Source organism: Enhydra lutris, unplaced genomic scaffold, assembly GCF_002288905.1.
Source record: "Enhydra lutris kenyoni isolate GAN:26980312 unplaced genomic scaffold, ASM228890v2 scaffoldscaffold1189, whole genome shotgun sequence".
Lineage (NCBI taxonomy): Eukaryota > Metazoa > Chordata > Mammalia > Carnivora > Mustelidae > Enhydra > Enhydra lutris.
The window spans coordinates 1-5657 of record NW_019155273.1 but is presented as its reverse complement, the minus strand read 5'-3'; the positions used below and the strand labels follow the sequence as shown (position 1 = coordinate 5657).

At 43.7% G+C, this 5657-nt stretch overlaps 1 long non-coding RNA gene across 1 annotated transcript; it reads left to right on the top strand.

Annotated features, from left to right (window-relative positions):
- Positions 1–1181: 1181 nt before the first annotated feature.
- Positions 1182–2364, top strand: LOC111140441. Its single transcript, XR_002640153.1, has 3 exons — positions 1182–1295; positions 1493–1803; positions 2327–2364. It is a non-coding gene; the product is annotated as an uncharacterized LOC111140441 (long non-coding RNA).
- The last annotated feature ends 3293 nt before the right edge of the window (positions 2365–5657 follow it).

Genomic DNA, 5657 nt, shown 5'->3' with positions numbered 1-5657 from the left:
GAGTGGTAAGTATTGTGGAGATCTGAAACTCTTGTCCCATAAATTAAGTCTGCCTGCTGAATCTGCTTGGGTCCAATATTAGGAAAATACTTTCTCCTTCCTGAGTTGACTGATGCTAGGCTCCACCCAATCTTACAATCTGGTGTGTCTGACATTTTTGGTTTAGGATGAACAGCTCTTTCACACAGTTAATTGATGTGCTGTGGACAGGTTGACCAGGGCCTGTGCTTTGCTGGGAACTACTTGTTGAACACTGAATAGGTTGTTTTTGAGAAGGGCCAAGTCTTGCCGAAGAACCCAGAAGTCTATGCTATGAGTCTTCCTCTGGGCTTGCCAGAGTGTCCACACTGTCCTTCCCAGACACTGATGCACGTACCACCCAACGACAGGAGAGTTCATAAGGCCCACGTGATAGGACCACTTGCATCATGACCCAAACCTGACACAGGGTCCCTCCTGGCATTCACCCACTGTAAACTAGTGACTCAAAATTCGCTGATAAACAGAATGGTGTAGCTTACCCAAGTGTGGAATGTGTTGTCTCAACACTCAACACTCAACAATGTAGTATGCTTCAACCTCAGTGGTCAGAGGTACAAGATACAAGTATTTGTCCTTTACCTTGACAAGGATGTGCCTGCATTCCTCAGATACCTGGACCCCTGACATAGCCACCGGGGAGTGGGGGCCTCATGAATTTTTGTGTGGTTTGCATCCCACTTTTTGAGCACATGTGTTTTTGCAAGTTAGTGAAGTCCTCACCATTTCTTGCTCATCGTGTGCAATTAAAAGGATGTAATTGATAGAGTATGGCCTGGCAGGATGCTCTGGGGGATGTTTATACAACACACTGCAGCAAAGACAGGGAGTTAACATAGCCCCTGGCTAGGACTGAAAATGTGACCCCCTCTTCACTGCAGCGAAAGGGAATTCCACCAGAGGACTGCATTAGATCATAAGCCATGCCCCCTCCTGGTAGACCTTGTAGTTGGCCCAGCATGGGGTAAGCACTTTCAAAACCTCCACATGGCCAGAAGAGGGAGACTTAAGACACCCAGAGAAGAATATGTTTGGGTGGGGAGATTCTTCTGACAAACTTAATTTTTGAGTATTTAAGCAATATGAATGCCCCATAATTTACATATCTTCTTCCTCTTAGATTTGAAGTGTTTCTGCCTTTCAGAGTCTTATACCAGAGTCTCTGAGTGTGTGGCATGAACACACTGGACCCATCGAAAGCAGCAAGATGGTGACTCCATCATAGCTTTTTGGCCTTCTGCTCCTCTGGGTTCCAGGTGAGAATATTTAGACAAAGGAGGTTAAAGTGGGGGTATGGTTTTCCAACCCTGATTTTCTTTCTTCATTGGGAATTCATCCGCAGATGAAGTTGGCTTATTTTATAATAAGTAGTATTCTCTGTCCTACCTACGTAGATACTAGTGACTTCCATGTACATATCCTGAGACTGCTTATGTTTCCTGTGTGGTTTCAGCCTCCCATGGCGAGATTGTGCTGACCCAGTCTCCTGCTGTCCTGTCCAGGGCTCTAAAAGAAAGAGTCACCATCACCTGCCAGGCCAGTCAGAATATTAACAAGTGGTTAGCCTGGTATCAGCAGGAGCCAAGGAGAACTCCTAAGCTCCTCATCTATGAAGCATCCAAGTTGGAAACTGGGGTCCCATCACGGTTCAGCGGCAGTGGGTCTGGGACAGACTTCACTCTCACCATCAGCAGCCTGGAGCCTGAAGATGCTAGGACCTACTACTGCCTACAGTATAATAGCTACCCGCCCACTGTGTTACAGGTCAGAGCATAAACCACCAGGGAAGCAGATGTGAGGGGCTGGGCTGCCCCTGCTGCTCCTCTGATGCCTGCACCTGCTCAGTTTCTCAGAAGCAACCCTACTTTGTAGGTCACTGGGGACTTTGAGAGAAGGATGAGGCTCCTCGGCCCCCTGACTAACTCCCTTTCCCCCAGATCATTAGACCTCAGGAGTGTGGGTGATGGCATCTGCTGGGGTTTGTATAGAAAAGGGAAGCCACTCTAGGTTTTCCAATCAGGGTTGCTTCCAGAAAGGAAGTAATGTCTAAATGTCACTCTCTCAAAGGCCTGGGAATATAATAAGGGAAATAGACACTAGAAACAGTGAATCCTCGGTGATCCCCCATAAGTCAGAGAATTTATACCATTGGAGATAAAGGCTGCCTATTGACGTAGTCCTCGGGCCTGTCTATGAGGGCCAGGGATGGGGGGGCTGATGCTCTAGCCGTCGCAGACCATCCCCGGGTGATTCTCTGGTCCCTCACTTATCACTCACCTGCCTGGAGGTGCTGATGGAAGGCATTGAATCCTCCTCTTCTGACCTCCAGATCTAGGGTAAGGTGCCTCATGAGCAACTCTGTAGGGAACCATAGAGGAAAGGGGGCTCTGAGAAATGTGCTTCCAGAAGAGATGGTGGTGACAGGAAGCTGACAGAAGATAGCCTGGGATCGTCACTGTTTTTACATCTCTCAGAAATTGGCCAGTTAGGGGAAGGCCCCAGAATATGTTTCAATATGCGTCTAGCTACCATCATTAGGTCTTTATTCATTACAAGGAGATTTTGTTAAGCAACTGAGGGAACAGAAGAATGAGGAAATTGTGTCATGTATATAGAAATAATTTGGCAATGAAGGACTTTCGTGATTAAAAAAATTAAATGTGGATGAAGCATTGTTTTTTCTTAACGTAAGAATACCTTGTTGCTTAAAATTCTCTATAAGTCAGAGTATCATCAACAACCCTGAAAGCTTATGACAAATGCGAAATAGCTGTCTCCACCTGATACCTACTCACATGGCTCTCCATTTTAACAAGATGGTAGGAGCTGCGTAAGGTTTAAGATGCTCTGCTGTAGAGCATTTTTACTTCCCCTAAAGTAGTCTCTCTTTAATTTTCTATCTTCATTTAAGACATTTCTATTGAAAGCCACCTGTTGGATTAAATCCACAGGTTGAATATGCTTCCAATTTTACATTCTAATTCATACAAAATTAAATCACAAGCTTCTCTTAGACTGCAAATATGGAAAAATAATTATTTGGAAATAACGTGACTATGTATCTTAAAAATTAAATATAATAATGATTTGTAGAAATTTAAAGAATTACAAAGACCACAGTAAGAATAAATCAATATTATATGCAATTCTGTCAGAATAACTGGACTTACATATGCTTGTTTTGTGGATTCTGTACCCTCCTACAGCTTGCCATGAGAATGATGTGCCATGGGGAGTCACCACACTCTGTCTTGGCCCCAGATCAACCACAATCCATAGACTGGAGAACTGTGTATCTCCCTGCAGAAGAACCACACAGCTGAGCCCTGTGTGCTTTATCCACATAATTGTCAACGTGAATATCCATGACAAATGCTTAGTATGAGAAGCCACTGAGTTTTTGAATGGTTTGCTAAAACAGTGTGTAAAATCTGACTAGTACAGTTTTTACACATCTCCACATAGAAATTGACAGGTTTTATTAAACATGATGGCATAAAAAGGAGTACTTGGAAATCCATACATAAGAAGATACAAAACAGAAATGTTTTAAAAAATATTTGAATTAAAAGTTAAAATTCACCCCATTGTAGAAACATCTAACTGAGATTCCTTAGAGTAATGGTGACAAATTCTGTAGATAATTCAGACTTATTAAATGTGATCAAATCTAAAGTTCATTCATATATATTCATTCATATGTATGCGAATGTATGTCCATATGTATATATATGTATATATGTATAACATGCATACATGTCGATACATATTTTTGATGTGTTTATACAATTATCTTATGAATTAAATGGATTAATATGACTCTAGTAACTCCCCATAAAAAACTGGTGTCCAGGACCAGATATGATATAGTACTACTAACCTGGCTTGAGGAATTTTCTTTACAATCTTTGTTTCTATATCATACACCAATTGGTATACTTATCTGAATATATGTTTTCTCACTCAGTGGAGGTCCAAAGGGTTTGAATGGAGTTATTTTTTCCTACCAACCATTACATCCCATGAAAGCCCCATTATCTCTATGTCCACATTCATATGATAAATTCCAAGTATGAGATGTTATCCAATCTTTTTTTTTTTCATTTTATGGTGAAATCTATTAATACTCTTATGACATAGGTCACAGTTCTTGTAATTTACAGAGAAAATAACAGCTAAATGAAACTACCAATTAACAAACATAAAACAGAATGATTGAGAAATGAATTCATGGGTAATACCATTTGTACTCAAGTGGATGGATCATAAGGGAAAGTACCCAACCTTCTGAGAGGAAGCATATCAGAATCTTGTGGAGGGGCAATTATCAAGTTTGATCATTTAACAATATGTGCTAAAATCTCAATTTCGTCCTATAAATATTAACATTTGTTTTATCAACAGTTGGCATGTCTCTAAAATATCAGTTGAATGATATCTCTGGCCTTATTGGTGAATTAGAGGATAAAATTATAATTTAGAGATGCATAGTCAATGTGTTAAATATTTTAGACTGTTCCTTAGGTAACATCCCCCCATATTTTATACATAATTAACCCTGAAGAAACTTGGATGAAACTGGTTGTTCTGTAGCCAAAAGAAACCAAGGGTGAAACAAGTCAACTTATGTCCTAAGAACTTTTAACAGAGAACCCTAGTGCACAGACCATTGGGGTATATATGAACTACCTCATTTCCCACTTTCCCAGATAAGGTAAGGGACATGGAGAATTAGAAAGACACATTTAGATGCTGACAAGATGGCGGGGAAGTAGGAGGAGGCACCTTTTCAACCTGTACCCTAAAGTGAGCTGATTACCTACGAAAGAACTCCGATCACCCATGAAATCAGCCTGAGATCAGAATTATACACATCTGGATCTCTACAGGGGCAGAAGACACCAGTGTGCAGGTAAAGTGGAGTGGGAAAGGCAGACTGATATCGGAAGATAAACAAAAGGGGGAGGGAGCCACCAGAGGTGACCTGTTGGAAAGTAATACCCCTAATACCAGCGAGAGTGCCCTACGTCTGGGGACCAGCATTAACTTGGAGACTGGTTGAAAGCACTCCAAAAGGGCAAAAGATCGCGGGGGGAAATTGTGGGAATCGGGGCAGCTAGGGACAGGTCCCAGGTCCCAGGGCGGCTAGGGACAGGGTGGCTAGGGACAGGTCCCAGGTCCCAGGACAGTCCCCGGTCCCAGGACAGCCTCCCCTGGCGCGGAGCCAGAGAGAGTGCGGCAGAGAAACCAGGTCTTGGTCCCTGAGCGGCCAGCGCACCCGAGATTGCGTGGGTTCTGGCCCCTGTGAGGGGATGGGAGCCACGCGGATGGCAGAACGCGCGAGCCCTGCTACAGAGCCTGAGATGCGCGCGCCCCTCAACCTCCCCTGAGAGGTACAAAGGCCCAGCCGGCACTCTTTGACACGCGCCATTGTTTCAGAGCCTAAGACATGAGCCCCAGACTCTCCCCTGAAAGAGGTGCGCGCAAGCGGGGCGCTCTTAGACCCAGAAAGACCAGGCACTCCCAGCCCGGGCCAGTGGGAAAATCTCAGTGTGTGATCACTGCTTGGAACCTCTCTGGCAGTCTGGAGCTGCCCAGACAGCTGCCGCTGCTGCCAT